The following is an 8,652-nucleotide window of genomic DNA, read 5'->3' as shown; positions in this document are numbered from 1 at the left end:
ACATATCTGCACTCTAGAAGTGCCCATGCACGGCCGTCCACTCAATCTCCTCTCTCCATTAAATCATAGCATATTCCCCCTTCTTAGTATAGCGTAACATTCGGGGGGCGTGGCAGGGACTACTGCTTATCACTATACAGCTACAGCCCAAGCTTTTACAGATCATTGACACTTTTATTGTAAAGGTGTTAGAAAATGTGGTTCACTCTACTCCGCAGAGGCAGCGGGGTGGGAGGGGCAGCCATGTGCAGACTGGAAGGGTGGTTTTTACTCTAATCTCTATTCCAAGAGCATCAGTACTTCCGCTGTAACCCCCTTCCCCAGTCATGTAACTTCTTGCATGGCCCCTTTTGGAGTTGGCTCTAAAGGGCTTACAGCCCAACGTACACACCACATTTAGCAACTCTCCAGAGGCTTATCACAAATGTCTCAGGAATGAGATACATGAAAGACTTTGTCTTATGTTTCCCGGCTTCGGTGTCCTTCCGTCCTGATGACCACATCTTCTTCATCACTGTTGCTCTGTCTTCCTTTTTGAAGTTCGATGTGTGTCTTGGCTAGATTTTGTCTCCCAAAAATAGATCCCCATAAATACTTTAACAAGTTGGTCCTGCATTTCTATCACACTTAAAAGTCACATGAATCACAGCAAGCCTTCCCTTGGGGCCCTGGGGAACACACTAGGGAACAACACGTTTGAACAAGGAAAGGGCGAGTCAGGCATAGGGAGCCAGGAGGCTCACACACTGCCTCCCCCAGTTCCATCCAGCAGCAAGCACCCTACGTAATGATGAGTAACACACTTCGAGTGTCTGTTAACCGGATTAGTTGGGGGTAGGTGGTAGTTATCGGGGTGGGTGGAGGCTAAGGGTGGCAAAAGCTAGCAGGAAATCCTAAAGAAGACAGGAGAGCTGAGGAATGGCTGTCTAGTTTTCCTTTGCTCATTCTTCTGACTGTCCAGTACTTTACAGTAAATTCACACACAGTCCAGTGAAGCAGGAAGGCCAGGGTGCATTCTGGTCGGTCACTTTATCCCTTTTCATCTGGGATTCACAGTTTATAGCCAGCTTCTATCCTTAACTCCAGCTCTTTGGTTTCTGCAAGCATCTGCTCACCTCTTAGTTTCTTGAAATGTTCCTTCCGTCTCCTTGAGTTGGCTCCATCCCTCGCTCTGAGTGTTTCCTTGTGCCCTTTGAGAACCCTGTTGAACCACTGGCTGTCACCATCGGGCTGACCCAGTGGCAGGAAGGCGAGGAGAGAAGACAATAATCAGAAAGATCTGATCAGGGGGCACATGGGTGGCTCATTTGGTTAAGCATCTGACCTTGGTTTCGGCTCAAGTCATGATCTCCAGGTCACGATGTCAGGGTTGTGAGATCGAGCTCCATGTAGGGCTCTGCACTCAGCCAGGAGCCTGCTTGAGATTCTGTCCCTCTTCCCTTCCTCGCTCGGGGGGACACACACACTCTCTCTCTCTCTCTCATAAAAAAGTCTTTTAAAAAAAGATCTGATCAGTGCTTGCTTCGGCAGAACATATACTAAAAAAAAGATCTGATCAGAAACAAGCTGTTTAGTGAATACATTGAAAGCTGTATTTGTATTCCAAATCTTAATTGTTCAAATATTTTCTGCCAACTTTGCCATTTCACTTTTCCCATATAACTAAACTCATGGAGAAGAGACATAAAAGGAACTGAAGTCATAACTAATATAATTTGTACTATGTAATATCAGCTCATTTGTTTTGAGATGATAACGTATCCTATTTTGTAACTCCCACCTAAGGCCTCCCTGGAAGGTAGTCAACATTGATAATGATAGATAAAAACTGAGATTTCACATTTTAGTTCTTTTTCTTTGTCTCTCCGCAGCCAAACAACAGAGAATTCACACAGCTCTCCTGAGAACACCAGATTTGCATGTATAGTGTGTACTAAAGCAAGCACGTGCTGGCAGTTGCTGTCAAGGAAGTAGAAATTTTCCTCAGCTTAATTCCCAGAATACAGAGTCTGAGCGTGTGGCAGGAACACAGCACGCATATATGACAAACCCGTGGCACTCCCACTGGCACGGCGGCAGACGGATGGCTTCCGCAGTCATCTGCCCACATCAGGTGAGGCTATTTCTTTCAGAAGAGCAATACTGTACCTTCAAAGGCATCTTGATGGATTTGATTTGGCTTTTTGCTTGTGGCGCTTTAAAATGGTTACCCAGAGGTACCTGGGTGGCTCAGTGGGTTAAGCCTCTGCCTTCAGTTCAGTTCATGATCCCAGGGTCCTGGGATCGAGCCCTGTGTCGGGCTCTCTGCTCAGCGGGGAGCCTACTTCCTCCTCTCCCCTCTCTGCCTGCCTCTCTGCCTACTTGTGACCTCTGTCAAATAAATAAATAAAATCTTTTAAAAAAAATAAGTAAATAAAAATAAAATAAAATGGTCACTCCAAAAGCTGAATGTGTAAAGACAATCACTTATTCCCCAATGACGTCAGGCCTTACATGGCTATGGACAGACCAACAACTCTGCTATATTATCTGGTTAAGTGGCCATCGAAGCAGAGTCCGGGTACCTGAAAGCCAGGTGCTGATCACCTGTCTGTCCCCCACTTTCCCCATCCCATATGTATCACTCAGGGTTCTGCCGAGAAGCAGAACCAACAAGATGTTTCTAGAGAAAGGGATTTATTTTCAGCTCATGCAATTTGAGGGAGTTGACAAGTTCAAAATCTGCAGGGCAGGCTGGCCACCTGGGCGACTGGAGATTCCAAGAACTGATTCTGTAATCTGGAGGCAGAATTCCTTCCTCTTTGAGTGAGGGGGGTCCCAGTCTTTTCTCTTAAGGCCTTCACCTCATTCATGATGGAGCACATCTGCTTTACTCAAAGTCTGCTCATTTAAATGTTAATCATATCTAGGGGTGCCTGGGTTGCTCAGTCAGTTAACTGACTCTTGATTTCCACTCAGGTCATGATCTCAGGGTTGTGAGCCGAGCCCCAAGTTGGACTCTGAATTGGGCATGGAGCCTGCTTGAGATTCTCTCTTACCCTTCCCACTCCATTTCTCCCTTGATAAATAAATAAGTAAATAAACAAATAAATGTTAATCATGTCCCCAAAAAATCTTCTCGGCAAACAGAGGCTAATGTATGATCAAACAAGTGGATCCCACACTCCACCAAGATGACTCCATAAAATTAACCATCGGCACACAGTAAGGCCTTCCTTAAATTGACTTGATTAGATATGTATCCCCAGACAAAACACACCCCTGAGCCACTATTTGCTCAGCTGAACAATGCAGGGATTGGACTTCATTCCCCCCATTCTGGTAGGCCAACAGCAAAAATGTAAGTCTTGAGACTATGAAGAACCTGTGACCTCTGGTCTCTTCAGGTAACACCTTCCCCCACCATGGAGGCTGCCCCCAGTCCCAGCAGCAATAATATAAATACTATATGGTGGTCCCACCCACCCTTATCCTCAGGGGATACATTCCAGAACTTTAGTGAAACTGAACCCTACATACACTATACATACACACTTATGATAGAGCTTAATTTATAAATTAGGCACAGTGAGAAATTAACGATAACTAATAAATAAGAAAACAGAACAATTATAATGATACACCGTAATAAAAGTTATGTGAATGTAGCTTCTCTCTCTCGCTCTCAAAATCTCCTATTGTACTGCACTGGCCCTTCTTCTTGTGATGGTGGGACGTCACTTCCCCTACGTGATGAGGGGAAGTACGGTGGGAGATGTAGGAGCTGTGACCTAGTGTGGGCTACTGCTGAACTCCAGATGACATATCAGAAGGAGGATCTTGGCTTCCGGGCCATGGCTGACAGCATGTAACTGAAATTGCAGAAAGCAAAACCGAAGATATGGGACTACTGTACAAAGCTCTATAATCCACGAGCTGTCTTCCTGCTATCCTGGTTTCCTAAGGCCTAATCACACCCAGGGACAGGACTCAAGCAGCTTGGGATGTCCAAATCACCAGCTCTCCACAGGAGAAGGGTTCCTCCTCTAACGGTGAATAGACTGCTTAAGAATTTAGAACCCAGAAGTGAAGGAAATGCCTCTGAAATTGCTGGGAGCTCAAGGAGAGCCTTCTAGAAAAATAGGCACTAGTTCCAGCCATGACTCCTGGTCTCTTTGTTGGTTTTTTTTTTCTTTTAACCAGTCCAGGAAGGAAATAATGTCCAGTGTCTTTGGAAGATGATTGGAAGAGGGTCACTGAGGAGGAATGAGGTTCAAACCACGGTCAATACACAGACCCTAAAGCCATGCCTGGTCCATAACACTCAACGATGTCCATGGAATGGACCATTTATTGTATCATTTTAGCCTTTTTCCATCTCTCTGTTTCCCTGAAACCTCGCCCAAAGGTAGCATCCACAGTAATGATTCCCTTGGCATCATTCAAGCCCGAAGCTTGAAGCAGACAGAACCAATGCACAGGGTGCAATCTAACTACACACCATGGTGGTTTCTCAGCTCTGAATCCATATATCAAACATGATGGGTGTTTCTTTCAGCCAATGCTTCACAAGGAGCAAAAAGGCAAATACGTCAGTTCAGTTCAGATAACACATAGATCTATTTCTGTTTTCCATCTGATTCCATGCATATGAGGACTTTGACACAAGGGAGGCAATTTGATTCAGAAATATGTTGTTTCATTTAGATTTTTGTTTGTTTGTTTTGTTTTCTGAACTTGCAGCTTACCGACTGGGCCAAGTAACTAAATCACGAATCTGGCATTTCAGGCATCTAGATCACATCTTTTGAAAGTTGTTTATGTATGTGGAGTTTATCTGAAACAACTGTACAGTCAAGGATAAGTCCTTGGACTTGGAGCCAGTAGAACGGGGCTCTTACAGAACCCGAGATGTCATGTAATTTATTTCTGCCAACGTAGACGAGACAGGTAGAGCCAAGGGTTCATTTTCCATGAGGCTTTTTAGGGTACTGAATCTTGACGAGGGTAGCATGGACATAGGTCTGGAACCTTAGAGAGTAACTGTGCCGTGTTCAATCAGCCTCGGGGAACACAGGCCTCCAAGCCGGATGACCTGAAGAGTTACAGTCACTGTCCTTTGTAGCTCAGAGTCATCCTGTTCTACGAAAAGGATATAACTCTCAAGTGAACTAGATAATCACTTCTTAAGAGATATTAGGAAGTGGTATTATTTCCTAAGAAGCAAACAAATTGACACATGGAAAGAGGATAAAAGGATGAAGGGCCCTTAACTGGTTGTGGAGAGGAAGATTTTTTCCAGAAGGTAATACGTAGGCTGAGAACTTGAGTCAGGAGCAGCCGGCTGTGTGAAGCTGATCTTCCAGACATAGTGATGGGTGAGACAGAGGACAGTGGGACTGAGGGGGATGGGAAATCATGTCGACTCCCACTGCGCCTGCCTTGTGCGCCCAGTCTGCTGGTGCTACCATTCACAAAGAGTGCAGAAAGCAGGGAGAAGGAGAGGCATGCGGGAAAATCAAAAGTTAGGTTGTGAACACGTCATGTTTGTGATGACCGTGAGAATTCCAAGGGGAGATGCAGAGTAGGTGTGTAGGAGCTAGGGTCCTGGCAGAAAACCAGGGCAAGGGGAAGAGAGCTTAATGAAAAGACTCTAATAAAGGTGTGGGCAGAGTTTAGGGATAGCAAAGAGATGGGACAGTGCCCTGAAGCTTGAACAGTGGGGGGCCATGACCTTGCCTAGGCCTGAGGAAGCAAGGGAAAGGGGGCAATAACTGGTTGAGAGACAGGACTGGGGGGCTAGAGGCGGGTGGAGAGGGCTTCTGAAGCATCTGTGGCCTTCAGTAGAGGGAGAGAAGGCCAGTCTGAGGTGAACCACAAAGAGGGAGCGGGGGTAATAAACTTACGGACCTCACTCTCCTCCTACCTTTCAATCTCCTGCTGGAAAGTTCTGTTGGCTAAGTCCAGCTGGAAGTCAGAGAGTCTGCTGATGTAGTTGACAAGGTCAAAGTGCCAGGGCAGAGAGGAGGGTCACCAGGAGTACAGAGTGGATCTGGAAGGGCAAACAGAAAACATGCACATCACAAGGCAGCTGGATACACAAGTCTGGAGCTCTAACAGATGTATGGGGTAGTTAGCAATACCTGGTACAGGGCACCTGGGTGGCTCAGTGGGTTAAGCCGCTGCCTTCGGCTCAGGTCATGATCACAGGGTCCTGGGATCGAGTCCCGCATCGGGCTCTCTGCTCAGCAGGGAGCCTGCTTCCCTCTCTCTCTCTCTGCCTGCCTCTCTGCCTACTAGTGATCTTTGTCTGTCAAATAAATAAAATCTTTTAAAAAAAGAAAAAGAAAAAGAAAAAAGAAATACCTGGTACATAGGCGGGAATTAAAATCATGGCAACAGATGCAGTTGTGGAAGGAGAGCAAATGAGGAGCAGGAACTGAGCCCTGCAGGACTCCGACCTTAGAGCTTAGCGGGAGAATAAAGAGGACTTTGCAAGGAGACTGAAAAGGAGAGGCTAGAGGCCGAGGAGGAAAAGCAAGACAGTGTGGTGTCACAGAAGGGTGGACAGGAGACGGGTGCAATAGGAAGAAGGGGTCAGCTGAGCCTCTTGAGTCAAATGCTCGTGGGAAGCTGAGGAACAGGAATGTGCCTCTTGGATGTGGCAAATTATTCCACAAGGATGCCGAGCACTGGGCTTGTGGGTGTTGCCCAGAGCGGTAAGTCCTGGGTTTTGAGGACATCCCAACCTAGACGGGGAACCAGGGCCACTGTGCCGTGATGGATCTGATAGAACTAGGAGCAAGTGCCTTTGGAAGCAGAGGGCACTGGGAAAACTTCCCTAAGGACAACAGTTATATAGGGTCTATCCATAAATTCTTCGGAATAAAGAATTCCAGTATTGGAAAAATCTTGCGTTTGAAAGAAGAGAAAACTGAAACTCAGGAAAACCACTTGTTACTCCTTCACTCAGCAGCCCATTGGGAGAATGCTGACAATCTAAATATTTTCTTAATTTCAGAGCTTCTTGATTAAATCTTCAAAGGACAGACCTATGACCTAAAACTTTATTAGAATCAAGGTGCTATTTGGGCACCTGGGTGGCTCAGTGGGTTAAGCCTCTGCCTTTGGCTCAGGTCATGATCTCAGGGTCCTGGGATGGAGCCCTGCATCAGGGTCTCTGCTCAGCAGGGAGCCTGCTTCCCCCTCTCCCTCTCTGCCTGCCTCTTTGGCTACCTGTGATCTCTGTCAAATAAATGAATAAAATTTTTTAAAAAAAGAATCAAAATGCTATTTAAGATTTTCTGTGAAAGTAAGATGTTTATGTCAAACGTTGTTAATAACAAACATAAGAAAATTAGGGGCACCTGGGTGGCTCAGTGGGTTAAAGCCTCTGCCTTCAGCTCAGGTCATGATCCCGGAGTCCTGGGATCGAGCCCCACATCTGGCTCTCTGCTCTTCTGGGAGCCTGCTTCCTCTTCTCTCTCTGCCTGCCTCTCTGCCTCTTGTGATCTCTGTCAAATAAATAAATAAAATCTTTAAAAAAAATGTTTTCCATACCATCAACAGAGTGAAATGGCAACCACAGAACGGGATAAAATTTGCAAATCATATATATAAGGGATTAATATCCAGACTATATAAAGAATTCCTGTAGTGCTCAACATCACTAATCATCACGGAAATGTGAATCAAAACTGCCAAAATATACCACCTCACCTGTTAAGATTGCTCCTGTGGAAACCCACAGACACAGACACCCAGAAAACAGTAAGGCTTAGTAAGGATATACAGAAGTTGGAATCCTTGTGCACTGTAGGTAGAAATGGAAAACGGTGCAGTCTCTACAGGGAACAGTATGGCCAAAAATTAAAAACAGAATTACCATATTACCTAGCAATTCTACTCTTGGGTATATTTCTAAGAGAGCTACGAGCAGAGTCTTGCACAGATATTAGCAGACCTTAGTTATACCTCATAACGGTATTATTCACAACAGCCAAAAGGTAGGAGCAACCTATTGATGGATGAATGGATAAACAAAATGTGGCACACTCATACAATGAAATAGCATTCAGCTTTAAAAAGGAAATTAGAAAAAAAAAAAATAGAAAAAAAAAAAAAAGGAAATTAGACACAGGCTATCCCATGTGTGAACCTTGAGGACAGTATGCTGAGTGAAATAAGCAGGCAAAAAAATACAAATACTGTGTGATTTCCCTTGAGAAATACTAGAGTACTAGAGTAGTCACATTCATAGGGACAGAAAATCAAATGGTGGTTGCCAGTGGCTGGAGGAAAGGAATGAAAATGGGGAGGGGGAGCGTTGCTTCATGGTATAGGCTTTTAGTTTTGCAAGAGGAGTTCTGGACATTGGCTGCACAATAGTGAATGTAATTGGTGCTACTGTATGCTTTAAAAAGCTGTATGCGGGGCGCCTGGGTGGCTCAGTGGGTTGAGCCGCTGCCTTCGGCTCAGGTCATGATCTCAGGGTCCTGGGATCGAGTCCCGCGTCGGGCTCTCTGCTCGGCGGGGAGCCTGCTTCCTCCTCTCTCTCTGCCTGCCTCTCTGCCTACTTGTAATCTCTCTCTGTCAAATAAATAAATAAAATCTTTAAAAAAAAAAAAAAAAAAGCTGTATGCTAGGGGCACCTGGGTGGCTCAGTGAGTTAAA

At 45.4% G+C, this 8,652-nt stretch overlaps 1 long non-coding RNA gene across 2 annotated transcripts; it reads right to left on the bottom strand.

The window, feature by feature from the left end:
• Nucleotides 1-986: 986 nt before the first annotated feature.
• On the bottom strand, nt 987-7,388 carry LOC122889945. Of its 2 annotated transcripts, XR_006381003.1 has the most exons (3): nt 7,347-7,388; nt 5,906-6,031; nt 987-1,230 (listed from the first exon to the last, which is right to left on the bottom strand). It is a non-coding gene; the product is annotated as an uncharacterized LOC122889945 (long non-coding RNA). The 2 variants fall into 2 exon arrangements; XR_006381002.1 differs by lacking the exon at nt 7,347-7,388 and having other exon boundaries at nt 5,906-6,109.
• Between the last annotated feature and the right edge of the window lie 1,264 nt (nt 7,389-8,652).

The sequence above is a fragment of the Neovison vison genome, chromosome 11 (assembly GCF_020171115.1).
Source record: "Neovison vison isolate M4711 chromosome 11, ASM_NN_V1, whole genome shotgun sequence".
NCBI lineage: Eukaryota > Metazoa > Chordata > Mammalia > Carnivora > Mustelidae > Neogale > Neogale vison.
Note: the sequence above shows the minus strand (reverse complement) of the source record. Positions and strands in the feature narration are given on the sequence as shown.